This window comes from Diabrotica virgifera, chromosome 5, assembly GCF_917563875.1.
Source record: "Diabrotica virgifera virgifera chromosome 5, PGI_DIABVI_V3a".
Classification (NCBI taxonomy): Eukaryota; Metazoa; Arthropoda; class Insecta; order Coleoptera; family Chrysomelidae; genus Diabrotica; species Diabrotica virgifera.
Genome location: NC_065447.1, coordinates 91,280,878 through 91,298,184, shown reverse-complemented (window position 1 = coordinate 91,298,184; position 17,307 = coordinate 91,280,878).

Here is a 17,307-nt window from a genome sequence, read left to right as displayed (position 1 = left end):
CCACTTAAAGGGTACTAAATACATACCTACTCTCAAGGAAAGTCCACTCCAAAACCTCACAGAGCCTCCATTAAACAATCTCGTCTCCCTTATGTTGCGGTGTGCATATCTTATCGACTAATAACTCTTATTGGTGACGACCAGAACGGTTTTCGTTATCTGTCTTTCTGTATTTAAAACATTGTCAACTGTTATTCTTTGTTAAGTTAGTATTGTTTCAATTAAAACACATGATAAAGAATAAAACCGTCTTTTTCTTTTGTGGCTATAAGATATCTAAGATTCATAAAACAAAATGTTCACAATACGATTTTAATGTTTCCCCACACTTGTACCTTGTCCTCCCTAAAGGGTGTTTCAAACTGAGCATAAGAAAAACATTTCCTTTTTCCGGGATAAATTCAAAATAGTTATTTATGAAACAGTTCGTGAAGTATGCTTTTTGCGAACGCACGCGATTTTTAGAGCACGAGCGACAACGAAGCGAGTGCTATAAATCGCGTAAGTTCGCAAAAAGTACTTCACCCACAGTTTCATACAATATTTTATCTACGATAAACAAATAGAAAAAGCTGTAACTCTTCGTCACTGGAATTCATTTCTATTCTACCATTTTTATAACTTTGGCATTTAAAAATTCTAACTACTTTCAAACCACGAAACTGTCAAAAATTTTTTGTAATTCAATGCTCATATTGTCATCACCATGACAACGCGAAAGTTAAGGATTGTCACCATGACAACTCGAAAGTTACAAACAGTGCGAAAAAGTAAATCCCATTTAAAATACATTGTTACTTCACGCACACTTTAAATCCTTCACGCACTGCTATCTATAATGACAGTTTTTACAAACTAAAAACTTACACATAATATGACATAGAGTAGATAATAGTTATTTATGAAACAGTTCGTGAAGTATGATTTTTGCAAACGCACGCGATTTTTAGAACACGAGCGACAACGGAGCGAGTGTTATAAATCGCGTAAGTTTGCAAAAAGTACTTCACGCACAGTTTCATACAATATTTTATCTACAATAAACAAATAAAAAAAGCTGTAACTCTTCGTCACTGGAATTCATTTCTATTCTACAATTTTTAGAACTTTGACATTTAAAAATTCTACATAACTACTTTCAAACCACAAAACTGTGAAAACTTTTGTTGTAATTCATTGCTCATATTGCATCACAACTCGAAAGTTACAAACAGTGCCAAAAAGTAAATCCCATTTAAAATACATTGTTACTTCACGCACACTTTAAATTCTTCACGCACTGCTATCTATAATGACAGTTTTCACAAACTAAAAACTAATACATAATAAGACATAGAGTAGATAAAAGAAGGTTGAGTATATTTTTGCATAACTGCAAGTATACTAGAAATATTTCAAATAAATAAAAAAAGATTACCATAATCCGTTAATCTATTCACGAAAAAATAAACTATCGAAATGAGCATTATTTTTGGAGATGCATAACTTTTGAAACTATGGGTATAATAGGGAATAGTTAGATTACACCATTTAAGGTCCTACAATTAGATTTATTCGTACAATACTGCGGCGCTAATGGTTATCGTGACTGATGAAAATGTGTTAATCGAGCTATTATTTAAACCATTAAATATGTAATTGTCTTTACGAATTCCTGCTAAATTAAGGACAAAACGGTAGTAAGATCAATATCAAGTACCTACCAGGTGTTTAAAAACATCTTGCAAAGTGTCTAATTAAATTCTTTTGTAGATTCCTATTGGTCATTAACTTAATCACATTTTGTTCAAGTACTTCTTAATAAGTTCTATCGCATCTCATGGTTAATGTACTTAAGAGTTAATGATGAAAAAGAGGAATCACACCTCACAGACAAGGATTATTTTATAAGTGTATAAACTGCATAAATTGAAAAAACACAAATAATAGCTTAGGAAATTATAATCTTATCCCGCTTGGGGATAAGCTATAGTCCCGGTATCGGGATTTTCCCTCTCCGGGACTGTAATTTTTTCCTCGACGTTGGTGGGAGGGCCGAGTAACTGATCTTGGTCTCTGTTTCTCTGTTTTTTGTGAGGAGGGCACGACCAGTGAAAACAAATACACTCCCAGCGTCCAGCGACTGTGCACTGGGTGGGCGCCGGACACCGCCGCTGGACGCTAAAAGGCGCAGCAATTGGGGCGAGCAGTTGCTGCACCTTCGCCTTCAGCAATTTTGTCTACCTACAAACTTTCCTGCGGCTACACAAACTTCTCATTGCTTTGATCGTTGTCCTCAAACTTGGATGGTGCTCGAGGTATACGCGACCTCCGCCAAACGCTCTTCATTTTTTTTTTAAATGGCCATCACACCCTGAATGTAGCCGACATGTCTTACCCCTACCCAACCACTTCTCCCACCACATCCCTAACCCAATCTTGCGCATCTGTGAAAGCAGCAGTTGCACTGAAATTCCTGCACTGCGCCCGGAGGCAACCGTGAGAAAAAGCCTATCGGAGAAAACCTCAATAAAAAATCCGTAATCCAAGGTATGGGACACCGTGCCGAAGGATGGATGACCACACGATACGTGGCCATGAACGGTTTCCTCGGGGAACCTGGCGAAACCCCGTTGTAACGTAGCTTTACCACCACACGCGGGGCTCTGTGGCGGCGAAAAAATTAGTTTCCTTGCTACTCGTGGGACCTATATGAGCTCATACACAATTTAAAAAAACGCGGGCGACCAGAGCGGTGAATCTAGAAGGATAACAGATCACTTCAAGAGAAGGAGTTTTAGAAACTACCCCCCTGAAGCCATTTATACCAAAATAAACATGCCCTCCGGCGACAAGCCGGAAGAAAAAATATACAAAAAGATGACATGCTATGAGGCAGTCGAGTTACTCGACTACCTTGCGGACATATTGAAGCAACTTTTAAAGTCTGATTCGCTAGTTAAAGAGTACACTAACACACCGAAGCCTACTAAGGATTTGTGTGAGAACCTTACAAAAAGATATTCCATCCAGAAGATGGATCTGGTCAAGGACTGGCTGGTTAAGAACTCAATGGAACCAGTAGAGACACTGTTAATAGAGAAGGAGACCCAGGTTGATATGGAAGCCAAAAAAACTGTGGAATGCGGTACCCAAACCGACGCATGGCACGGTCCCTCCGTCGTGGTCAGGGTGACGAGCCTTGAGGGAGTCAACACTTATGGGGACTTCCAAAGGCAAGCTCGCTTTGACTGGCCTGAGGGGATCTTTAAGAAGACGAGCGTTGAAGTGCGGAACCCCCTTGACTCGGGCTGCAATGTGAAAGTTGTGGTCTTAGAGTCAAACGACCCAAATATGGCGATGTCTATACAGAGATTGTACAGGGACAGGTACCCTGCCCTCTCCACTCTTGGAGGCCACTTCGAAGTGATGAAAAACTCCTATACCGTGAGGGTAGGCGTCGAAAGGAAAACGACGGAGGAGAAAATCGTTAAAGTAAAGGCCAGTACACCGGAAGGAAATCTGGCTCGCCCTGGAGCGGGTCAGAGAAGAAACCAAGGCGGGAGACTCCGTAGCACTACATCACCTTAGTTTAATGCAGGTGCATGATATGCGGAAACTGGCTGAAGTCATATTCTCGAAGACGGAGGTAAGTAAGGTGCAGATCCATACTACGGCCACAAGGAAAGAAAGGCTTACCTATGGATTCATAGTCTCGAAGAAAGATTAGTCTTACTCTCAACTACTCGAGGGGGTGGAGAAAGCTGTCGGGGGCTCGAAGGCGAAAGATGCCATCCGTAGTCTACGCAGCACTAAAGATGGAAACCTTCTTACTACTCTGGATAAGGACCAGGATGCAGCCAACAGCATCAAAACCGCCATCACTAACAAGGAGAGCGGGTTAACGGCCAAGATGGTGGGTGCGGAGAAGCATGTAAACATACATATAAGAGGCATGACCGAAAACACTGAGGAGTCACATATAAAGGCAGCCATCAAAAAGGAATTGGGCATCTGGGAGCCCAATTTCTTAATTAAACAACTTAGACCAATGCGTAACAGCACCAAGGCGGCCACGGTGATACTAAGCGCACAGGAGGCCACGAAAATATTGGAAGTCGGACACCTTAAGGTTGACCTCGTACGCTGCGAGGTGGAGAAGAGGGACATTGTCAAAAGATGCCAAAGGTGCTGGAGCTACCTCCATGAAAGTAGCAAGTGGAATGGGCCCGACCGCACCGGGTGCTGTCAAAATTGCGGCAAGAAGGGGCATGCCTTCGATGCTTGTAAAGAAGAGGAGTTCTGCGCGGTGTGCGAGCAGTCGCACCGCATCGGCAGCGGGAGATGTCCTGCCTTCCGTGAGGCGCTTCAGAAAGTAAAGGCGGCGGATCAAGGTAGATCCTTCGAACTTTCCTACCACGATTCAACCAGAGACCGGCCACCGGGAATAAAATCATTGAAACAAAACGCGCGGGGACTCCGTCTAAGGAGGCCTCAGGACCCCCTGCTACCTCTACCCAGGATATAGCTGCTACTCCACGCATGCAACAGGAAGAGACCGAAATAAATGAGGCCACAAGCTCTCGCCCACCTACTACAGAAAACCTGAAGAGGATTGACAACGAGGTGTTCAACGGGGGAGTGTTTACCGATGAGGAAGGACTTCTGAATAAGTACGATGCAATGCTAAATGAGGCTACAGAAAATATGCGTCGTGCTAGGGAGACGACGTGTTCTTCCTCTCCACCCCCCACCAAGAAAAGGGAACCTTGGATGTCTCACACCCCCTCAAGAACAATGCAGCAGTAGCGGCAGCACAAGTACGCTTCCCCCCAAAAGGTCTTCCCTTCAGGATAGCTCTGGGGTCGAGGAAGAAGTAAGAAATGTCGATTAGAGTTCACCCATTCTGCTCTTACGCTACACTTATGGGTCGTTGGTTGGGTAGTTTTTCGTTATCAGCGCGATAGCGACGACGGCGCACAGACGACTCAGGATTTTGCAAGTGAATGTTGGTAGAGCCAAGGTGGCGCACGACTTGGGTGGGTGCCGGATATACTATGGGACGTCGCTGTCTACCTTGTCCACAAGAACGTGAGTTTACAAAAGATCCAAAGGAAGGAGAGCCTAGTCAAAATCAACTTAGTTGATGTGGCTATTATAGCCTGCTACATCTCTCCTAATACCAACATGGAGGTTTACCGAGATAAGGTGGACAGTATCATGGAAGCTGCTCTGGTCGAAAAGGATTTCATCATAGCCGGAGATATAAACGCGAAATCGGTTCTATGGGGTTCCCTAAGGAATGACAGTAGAGGAGAGGTATAGAATGAGTGGATCTCCTCTCTCGATCTGGTAACTGCGAATAACGGTAAGCATACTTTCGAGAGGGGGGATTCGCACACCCATATCGACGTAACGCTGGTGTCAGGCAAGTATTCCAGCAGGGTCACGAAGTGGGATGTGCTGGATGACAATCTATTCATATTCCACAAGTATATCTCCTACGAGATCGGCTCCAGGGGGTCGACCAGTGGCGGTAGAAAGGGCATGACTTTCGATAGGGCAACCTTCACAGACAGGGTTAGGGATCTCCGCGGGGATATCCCTGACTTTGCCAGCCTTACAGATGTTATGATACGCGCGCATAGGGCGAGCACGAGGCGCAGCCAGATTCCGTATACGGTACCGTACTGGTGGAACGAGGAGGTACAAGCAACTAGAATTAACTGTTTCAGACTAACATGCATGGCACAGAGGGACAGAACCCTGCAATCCAGGGACATATACAAACGAGCTAAAAAGGACCTCACCAAGGTCATCAGGAGGTCCAAACGTATGTGTTGGATAAACCTGTGGTCCCCGTATGGGGAGAGGCCTACAGGATTGCCACTAAGGCCCTGCGTGTCGAAGCCCCATATAGACTTACCGAGAGTAGAACTAGAGACATCGCGGACATCCTCTTTCCCAGGAAGCCTGATTTGTTCTTCGTGCCCGCCACATGTGAGCGCCCTGAAGCCGTCACTTCCATAGAACTCACCAGAGTAGTGGAAGCGTTCAATACTGGGAAGTTGCCGGGACCGGACCGTGTGCCAACGGAGGCCTTTAAAATTTTGGTAGCACCGCAGCCTGAGTTGGTCAGATCGGTAGTGACCCAGCTCCTCACGGCTCAAATTTTTCCTGACGTTTTGAAGAGGGCACGCCTCACCCTAATTCCGAAACCCGGTAAAAATCCGGAGGAGGCCAGCTCCTACCGACCGATCTGTCTCATTGATAGTCTAGGCAAACTCTACGAAAACGTAGTTAAGAACAGCCTACAGTCGGAACTGGAAGCTATAAACGCCATCTCTGATAGGCAATTCGGATTCGGGAAAGCCAGATAGGCGGTAGATGCTGTTAAGTTCATTACAGACCGCGTTAAAGCCACGGCAAAGAGGTGGGCAGTAGTGATCATGTTCGATGTTAAAAATGCATTTAACTCGGCAAATTGGGGACATGTAGTCCGCAGGATTGAGGCCCTCAACATGTCGAGTTATCTGACAAACGTGATCAAGAGCTACTTAACTAATAGGTACGTGTCTACAGGTAACAACGATATTAAACTTACGGCAGGTATTCCACAAGGGTCCGTCTTAGGCCCGACGCTGTGGAACATCCTCTACGACGACGTTTTGAATATACGATACGGTCGGGAGTGCATCGCGGTTGCATATGTTGACAACCTGGCCATTCTCGTAACCAGCGATCTGTATTGGGAGGTGGTTAGTACGGCCGAGATGAGTTTCAGGCGGGTGAATGCCTGGATGAACGAGAACGACCTTGAACTCGCAGGCGGTCAGGCGGTAAGACAGAGGTGGTCATTTTACAGGGACCTAGGGATAGACCGGACCTGTTGTTCCATTTTGGAAACAGCGAGGTCAAGTCGAGCCTCTGTGCCAAATATCTCGGCGTGGACTTCGACAAAGGGCTGGAATTTACAAAACATCTCGCAAGGGTGGTTAGTAAGGCCGAGGCACAAACTGCAGATTTCCGAAAAATAACACCAAATATCGGAGGGCCAAGTAGTGCCCGGAGAAGACTGTACCTACACATCGTACAGTCCACCCTTCTCTACGGGGTCCCGGTCTGGGTTGAGGTTTTATGTCACAATAAATATAGAGATATGATAAACAAGGTACAGAGGAAGCCTCTGTTAAATGTAGCAAGCTCATACAAGACTGCATCAACCGTGGCTCTACAGGTCATCGCGGGTGCCGCTCCCATCCATCTGCTAGCTAAAGAACGTCAGTTCCTATATGGGCACCACCACGGCCACTTACCCGAGGTAAGATCGGCTGCACGACAACAACTCCTGGCGGACTGGCAGCTGGAATGGGAGGCGGAATCTACCAAAGCCCAGTGGACCAAAAGGCTGATCCCGAACGTAGAGTCGTGGTACGCCTGCAAGTTCAAGAGAGTAAATTTTTACTTTACGCAATTTTTGACCGGTCATGGATTATTCAGGGCATTCACCCACAACATCGGGAAGTCGGACGATGACTTATGGGACTGTCGCGTGAGGGAAGACACAGAACACAGCGTTTTCCTGTGCAGCGTCTTTGCTAAAGAACAGGTCAGGCTTCGTAATAGGATTGGTGACATCGGCCCTAATAATATTATTAATTTCGCGATAGGAAACAAGGCAGATTTCGAGGTTATAATTGACATTATAACCGGTATCATTAAGAGAAAATCCGAGTTAGAACGACTGGAGCAGAATGGGTGAGGCGGATCTCCACAATAGCTCTAAAACAAAAAATATATAAAAAATAAAAAACAAAATAAAAAAAAAATAAGAAATAAAAAAATTAAAAAACAAGCGTAAAATCCAACATGAGTTGGTAAGTGTATAAATTCCTTTGGGCACAACCACAAACCCAACATTAAATTCCTCTGTATGTGTAAAAGTTATATTGACACACCGAAAAAGTCCACACCGTAATCCGCGTCAGAGAAATATGACCCTAATTCTTCTAGGACTCATTTTATCCGTCACACTACAGAGCAGCTACCCAAGCCCTGCCGTTTTCAGGCAGGGTTTGGCCCACCTTCCTCCGTGTAGGAATCAGACTTTTTCTCTATTTAGTCCTACCGTTTTTAGGCTGAAAAATAGACCCGTAAATGACCCAATGCTTCTGGTTACTTTCCTTCAGACAGCTCGGGATATCCCCATGCATCGCTCCCTAAGTAGCACGTCCAGGGATATTCCGGGTCGGAGGAGGTGGTGGTTTTAGTTGGTAGGCGGCCGGTCATGGGGAGCAAGCGGGACGCATGGGCCATACTGTGGTTGGTGCGCCCTAGCGTGTTCTCCTCTCCTGTCCGAGTCTAACAGTACAAGGGACTCGTTCCCTAGTCTGCTAAGAGCGTTCCACATCAGTCCAAAAAAGAAGTGTCGGGATTTTAGAATAAACAATTTTTTTTTATTTTTACGTTTAGTTCAGTTCTTTGTACAATTTGTACTTTCAATAATACTATGTTGTTCTAAATTCTTGCGGTATTTTATTTTGTTTTATAATTTTGTGAATTATTGTTGTTAATTGTCTGTCATTGCTTCTCCATAATATTTTACTAATTTTTACTAATACGTTTGGCATTCCGTCTTTACCTGCAGCTCTTCTGTTTTTTAGCTTTTCAGGCGTTTTTCTTACGTCTTGTGTAGGTATTTATATAAACTTCTTCATTTGTGATAATTTCTGGTGTTTTTGGTTCTAGCGGCATAAGTTCTTCCTCTTCATAGATCTGTTTTTAAATATTTCCACGTAACATTTTTTATGTGTTTTGTTTCTATTAGTTCCTTTACCTCCGTTCTTTGAATTCTTATAAAGCGACATATTCCCTTTTGCAGACCATACATAATATTATGTTCCATTTATTTCGTAAACTGTTCTTATTGGAAATTTCTTATTCTAAGTGCATCTGTTTCTTTTTATATTGTCATTATCGTATGCCTCTTTTGCCTTAGGGTTGATATATACAAAAGTGCAAGTCATAAATTAAATGACATATTCTGGGACCAAAAATAGTTTGATTTAACCTAACTTACTTTAGTACAAATTTGCACACAAAAAAAGTTATAGCCCTTTGAAATTACACAATGAAAATCGATTTTTTCCTATATATCGAGAACTATTATACATTTTTAATTGAAAATGGACATCTGGCATTCTTATGGTAGGAACATCTTAAAAAAATATAGTAAAATTTGTATACCCCATAAACACTTTATTGGGGTTTTGTTCCTTTAAACCCCCCCAAACTTTTGTGTACGTTCAAGTTAAATTTATATTGTGGTACGATTAGGTCAATACCATGTTTTTAAAAGTTTTTTGCCTTTTAGTACTTTTTCGATAAGTCAGTGTTTATCGAGATATTTTGAAAATTTGTAGATCCGCCACATATTTGTACATGGTTAAGGAAGACCTGTTAATAATCTGAAAATTTATTTATATTTACATTTTCAGATATATTTTGAAACACATTAAAAAAGAAACCACATCTAGATAAAAGGTCGCTTATCGACAAAATATTGAGAGGCAAAAAAGTTTTAAAAACACTGTGGTTAATTCACACCAATAGTTGAATTGGAACGTACACCAACATTTGGGGGTTTAAAGGAACAAACCCCCATAAAATTGTATGTGAGCATATTAAAAAAGAAGCTGCATCTCGATAAAAACTGGTTTATCGAAAAAATACTACGAGGCAAAAAAGTTTCAAAAACATTGTGTTTACCTAATGGTACCACAATAATGACTTAATTGGAACGTACACAAAAGTTTGGGGGGGGGGTTAAGGGAACAAACCTCCATAAAATTTTTATGGGGTGTACAAATTTCGTTATTTTTTCAACATTTTCCTGTCATAATAATGCCAAATATTTCGTTTCAATAAAAAATCTCTAATAGTTTTCGATATAGTAAAGAAAATCGATTTTAATTTTGTAACTTCAAAGGGCTGTAACTTTTTTTATGTGCACATTGGTACTAAGGTAAGTTAGGTTCAATCAAACTATTTTTGGTCCCAGAATATGTGATTTAATTTATGACCTGCATTTTGGCTACATCCTGTATATTTCAAGTAAGCCTTTTCCTTTTCTTTACATTTATCCTTCGTTTTTATACAAAAACCTGGACTTCGTCTTCTCAGGAACTCTTTTATTTTTTTCTTTTTTTCTTTCACCAAGAACTTCCTTGGCTGAGACTAAGATATTAGACTTAATTTTTGACCAAATTTTTTTGACTCCATCACTTTCTTTGCTATAGATCTTTCTATCTCTGTCTGTTATTCTTTTTTTGAATAGGTATTCTTGAGGGAGTCATCCTGTAAGCTTTCAACTTTTATCTTTGTGGTGCAAGCAAGCAACAAATTAACAAAAAGAAACTTTATAAACTCTCGTTTTAAAGGATTTTCTACAATTTGTCAGTAAAATGGTGTCACTTTTCTATAGTTTTTTTCCAAATCCCGATCTTATATATTTTTAGGTATATTGGGTAAACAATGCAAAAATAGACAGTAGGTACAATAAACGCAGCGGAGATCAAGCAGTTGAGAAAAGTAGCAGGAAAAACAAAATTGGACCGAATAAGAAATGAGGATATTGACCGAAGTCAAGATGGAACAATGAGGTCAAAGAAGACATGGCAAGATTTAACATTATCAACTGGTAAAGGAAAGCTAACGATAAGCGAGAATGGAAGGGAATAGTACATCAAGCCATGGGTCTGCTAGGCATGTAGTGCTCCTAATATTATTATTATTATCACCAAATTTATTAAAAGTAGTTGTTAGCAGATACCTATATCAGAATGTGTTTTGGGAAAATAGTTACTTCCATTGAAGATTTCTAATTTTATAGTATTATAATTGTCTAATAAATCATCGAAATTTTTCGTATTTAATGCGCTCTTTCGAAATCATCACTAATTACCCTATATTTATCCATTACTGAACGTAGCATCACGTAAAATTCTCCAACTTTTCTCCAGCAGCTTGAGCTTCTTACAACACGTTTGTAGTGACGCTCTTTATACAGTGCGTCCATAAAGTAACGCATAAATTCATTATTTCGTAAACCGGTGATATTAAGGAAAAATCCCGAAACAGGTCGATTTTTATTTTTAAATTCCGATATTTTGGCATATATATCATACTAGTGACGTCATCCATTTGGGCATGATGACGTAATTGATGATTTTTTTAAATGAGAATAGGTGTCATGTGATAGCTCATTTGAAAGGGTATTCAATTCTCTCTCCACTAATATAAACATATAGACATTGAGACAAAAAGAAGAATGAATGTAATTTATTTAATTCAACATATGTTTTGCTGTTGTCAGAAAAGAGGAAAAAAATATTTGACAATTTATTTGACAAGTAAATATTGTTTTTCGCTTAAATTCAATGTTAAAGCTGCCACCCACCTGTCTCTTGGCAGTTTGAACATTTCGTTTAAACAAAAATCAATGTTTATTTGTCAAACAAATTTTTTTTCTGTTTACTGACAGTAGTAAAATGTATTTTGAATTAAATAAATTACATAATATATTCTTCTTTTTGTCTCACTTATTTTAATAAAAAATATGTTTTTTGAACACGCTGTATAAATAATTATGTTAATGTTTATATTATTGGATAGAGAATTGAATACTTTTTCAAATGAGCTATCACATGATCCCTATTTCCATTTAAAAAATCATCGATTACGTCATCACGCCCAGATGGATGACGTCACTAGTATGATATATATACCAAAAATTCTTAATTTAAAAATAAAAATCGACCTGTTTCGGGATTTTTCCTTAAAGTCACCGGTTTACAAAATATCGAATTTATGCGTTACTTTATGGACGCACTGTATATCATTCGTCCAGTTAGTCGGTGGTTGTCCTCTGCTTGCATAGTTCTCTTGTCTTGGTCATTATCAGAATCTTTCTGGTCTATCTATCATCCGTCACTCTGGCAACATGTCTGGGCCGAGTCCATTTAGCCATGGATTTCAATTTAAATTTTATCGCTGACTACAAGGTTGCTCTTAAATTTTGTCTCTTAGGTGTTAATTTTAAGACTAATTGTTTTTACGCTTCATAGAGCGCTTACAGCATTTTTGTCGCTTTATCAACTCTACGAGATATTAAAACAATTTTATCGGTAAAGGTTAGGTGGTTCAGGTACTCTTCATTTATATTACTTCCCATATTATCCTCTCGTTCCATTTGTTTGAACATAAAATGCGGGTACAGCTGTAAATAATTTCAGGGAGATATTATCACCCTGTCTAATTCCACGTTCCATTACTGGACCTCGGAGGTAAACTACAATATGTAGACATGGTGTTGTTTTGTTTTTTTTTTCCTTAAACTCACTTAGCTCTCCAAGAGTTTTCTAGAGGTATATGTATTTATTTATTTATTTATTGTTTTTACATATGACCTGGCCTCTAGTGACTAATCCAGGTCGTTTTTCCTGTTGGGATTACAGATATTTTTGTATATTTTTACATTTTTTACTAAACTACTAAATCTATTTTTACAATTTATTAACTAATTTGCCATAATCTATTAATTACATTACAAACATTTACAAACAAATACATTTAACAAATTTAAGTAAACATAAAATATTTTTGGTACCATCAACTCCCTTCTAAGTTATAAAGACAGTCCCTTTACTTTCAGAAGAGAGTTGGTAGTCTTTTTTTTTATTTAATGAATTATTTATTGATTTGTTATTTTTATTTATTTATTTTATATTGAATTATTATTATTATTTGTAAATATCTATTTTTGAATTTATATTTTATTTTATTTATTTTAAGTTTATCTTACTCAACTTCATCAGGGTTGGATTATTTGTTGTCTTCTTCTATTATTATAGATTTCTTGTTGTTTTTTAGATATTATTTCTGTTAGATTGTTTAATATTCCAAAATATTCTTCATTTTGTAATATATCTCTTATTTAAATTCTTTCTAATCTTCTTCTCATTTCTCTATGTTCTTCATTTTCTATAGTATTTTCACAATGTAACACTATATCGATACATTTTTGGCAAAGTAACGTAAGTGACATTTTTGGCGAATCATGTTTTTCCATTAAACAAACTCTCTTATTGTTTAGAAGGTACTGCCGGAGTATTGTAAGCCTAGACATATTATGTTTGAATTAATTCTAGGTTTACTACACTTTGGCAGTACCTTCTAAACAATAATAGCTTTAGTTTAAGAGGAAACAGTAGCGATCAACAGGTAGCGAAAACGCGTTCCAAGATTGCGGCTGTAATTTTGAATATTTTTTCGAGATATTTGGCACACGTATTCGTAATATAATAAAGAATGGCGGTACAGAGCCCAATTTGAAAAATATATTAACATGTGGAAATTACTCTGTAATTAAATACAATATTAAAAAATCGAGCCTGTACCGCCATTAAGAAGAACAAAAAAATACACTTTCTTCAAATAAATTTTTTTATCCGATGCCTAGATTTTGTGTCATTTTGGAACTGCTAAAATTTTTTATTTCATTAGTAGTTCCAAAATGACACAAAATCTAGGCATCGGATAAAAAGGTTTATTTGAAGAAAGTGTATTTTTTTGTTCTTCTTAATGGCGGTACAGGCTTGTTTTTTAATATTGTATTTAATTACAGAGTAATTTCCACATATTAATATATTTTTCAAATTGGGCTCTGTACCGCCATTCTTTATTATATTACGAATACGTGTGCCAAATATCTCGAAAAAATATTCAAAATTACAGCCGCAATCTTGGAACGCGTTTTGGCTACCTGTTGATCGGTACTGTATCGCCTTAATGGAAAAACATAAAATGTCACTTACGTTACTTTGCCAAAAATGTATCGATGTGTTCTGGTGTACCTAGTTCTCCACATTCACAATATGCATCATCTTTTAAGTTAAATCTTTCCAAATATGTTGGGTACGGTCCATGTCCTGTTAAAAAGTGTACTAAACCTTGTTTTGGATTAAAATAATTTGAATGTTTTCTAATATTGGTATAAAATTGTATAAACGTCCAGATTTTGTTGAATTTTCGCATTCATTTTGTCCTTTTCTATTTATTATTTCTTTTAATTCTCTTTTAATTCTTATATCTAATCCTATTATTTGTATTATTTTTTCATATTTTTCTTTTTTTAGCCAATAATTACATGCTCTTTTTTGTGTTTCTAAATGCATTGGCATTACTCCAGTTAAAACTGTGAGTGCCTGTGTTGCAGTTGTTCCAAATGCTCCCGTCATTCTTACAAGAAATCCTCTCTGAGCTTTATTTAATTTTTCTGCATTTTTTTTATTTAATAATCTATGTGCCCATACACTTGAACCGTACCGGGTGTCCCAATAAGAATGGCTCTCGGCCATATCTCAGGAACCGTTTATAGTAGAGCTTTGAAATAAAAAATTTTATAACAAAAGTTGCCTCAGGAAAAGCCTGGAAATTATTTTCATAATTGTGGGACCACCGCTAGAGGGCGTAATTGAATATCAGAAATTAAAAAATCTAAATTTTACATAATTTTCCTAATGAAGGGGCACTGGAAATCCAATCGTCGTATTCTTCATAAAATTCTACGCATATTTGATTTGACAAGTTTAGGTCTACCTTTGGAAATAAGAGGTGGGGGTGAGTGGGAACCTTGTTATGAAAAACTGGCTGTAAGTCCGGTTCTGCTTAATCAAATTTTGCAAACTTGGTCTTGTTGAAGACAGATCTTTTTCGTCAATGTAAAAGTTATGATTTCGAACCAACTTACTGAGTAATATGCCAGCTAGAAGGCGGTATTTAATTTTTTTCAGAAATCTAGTGTTCCTTGGAAAATATTAAATACAAACATGCATTTTTAATACCATATTACAAAATTAGACAAAATTAGCAACAGAATAGCGAAAACCGCATGTTAATACCTTTTTTCTATCTCGAGATATCTTACAAAACGTGTAAATTTAAAAACATAACTGTTACTGTCACCGGTAAACGAAATAATTCATTAAAAGTAGTGTGCTACGGAAACAACAAAGAAACATTTTCCAGCTGTCAACGTATATTAGGTCTTTTCAACGCTTCTCATTTGTTTCGAGCCTCGTTCATATCTCGTATATTAATATTATAAACGGATTATACGGCATATGACAGAGGCTTGAAACAAATGAGAAGCGTTGAAAAGCCCTATTACAAAGAAATAAAAACAACTATTTAGTGATGCCATAAACGTTCAAATTTTTGCCCATCATTTTCGTTGCAAACATTTACTCTTTCAAGAGTAGATTGAACAGCAGTCTCAATTTCTGCTCTCGATATGCTTTGAATGGCGTTTAGTATTCTCTGGATAATGTATTCTAGAGTAGTATATGATGGGCAAACATTTGAATATTTAGGTCGTCACTAAGTAGTTCTTTTTGTTCTGTGTTATATTTAATTTTAATAGTATTGTTTCTCTTTATATTGTTGTTTTAATTAGTTATATTTTTATACGTTGACATCTGGAAAATGTTATTTTGTTTTTTTCCACAGCACACTACTTTTCATTAACTTAGTTTACCGGTGAGAGTAACAGTTATATATAAAATTTACACGTTTCTCGAGATATCTTGAGATAGACAAAAGGTATCGACATGCGGTTTTCGCTATTCTATTGCTAATTTAATCTAATTTTTTAAAGTATGATTAAAAATGCATACTTGTATTTAATATTTTCCAAAGAAAACTAGATTTCTGAAAAAAATTAAATAACGCCTCCCAGCTGGCTTATTACTTATTAGGATGGTTCAAAATTATCACGCTTACATTGAAGAAAAAGATCTGTTTCAACAAGACCCAGTTTTCAAAATTTGATTTAGCAGAACCGGACTTACAGCCATTTTTTCATAACAAGGTTTCCACTCACCCCCACCTCTTATTTGCAAAAGTAGAGTTAAACTTGTTAAATAAAATATGCGCAGAATTTGATGAAGAATACAATAATCGGATTTCCAGTGCCCCTTCATTAGGAAAATTTTGTAAAATTTAGATTTTTTTATTTTTGATATTCAATTACGCCCTCTAGCGGTGGACCCACAATTATGAAAATAATTTCCAGGCTTTTCCTGAGGCAACTTTTGTTATAAAATTTTTTATTTCAAAGCTCTACTATAAACCGTTCCTGAGATATGGCCGAGAGCCATTCTTATTGGGACACCCGGTACATATACCGTAGGTATATGTACTACACTTTGTACTAATGACCACGAAAACGAAATTACCAAAAAAATAGAACATTGTGTTCAAATAATTCAAGAGATCAAAAAGAGCCATGTAAATTTGGGTGTATTTACCTCGCAGTTACTAACTGCAGGCTGATGGCAAACAACACTATGTTGGCTTAGTGCAAGCACTGATCACCTAGCGGCAAACGGGTCATAGACTTATAGATTACTGTTCTTCTTAACAGAAATAAATCTGTTTGTTTTTATCTATTCTTTTTTTATAGTTACATATTTTTGTTGTTTTTTATAAATATTGGTTATTAATACATTGTAATAAATAAACAATCAACAAATATTGTGTACCTTCTGTTAAAGATTGGTGTGTCTACTTCGAGTGATATTATATACATTATTAAAACGTATAAAAGAAACAGAAATAACAAGTATTTTTAAATGTTATTATTTTGTTGAGCCACAATATGACAACAACAAATTGACAACATTTAATTGTCGTTATTTCTGTTTTTTTTTCAAGAGTCAATAAATACATATTGGTTCATTAACAATAATGTTCTATTCGTGATGAAATATAGACAATTAAATGGAAAACCAAACAACATACCTTGTGTCTGGTACATACAAAACCCCTATTAATATTACAATGGTATTAGCTCATAATTAACATTTTTTACAAAATCTTTTCTTTTATAGTGCGTCTAATAATTTGGCCAGAGACTGTATGCTACGAAAAACAAAACAGAATCTGTTTAGATTGTTATCAGATGTTAAACATATAATTTTACCACACCGTATTTTTCGGTCAACTTTTGTAAATTTAATCCATACTTTTCACTTTTTCCTCTATTATATTTTTATTCTGTTTCCTAGCGAAAAAGGTTTCCCATTTTACGACATATTATTAGAGCTTTAGGAACGTTGTCATCGCCGACACCGAACCTAATTATTATAATAGTACATTGTTTACCGGGTAGGAAAAGCTTAACATTCCTGGACGACTGTGAAGATTGCTAAGTCGAGGCGCAAGCCGAGACTTAGCCACACAGAGTCCAGGAATGTGGCTTTTCCTACG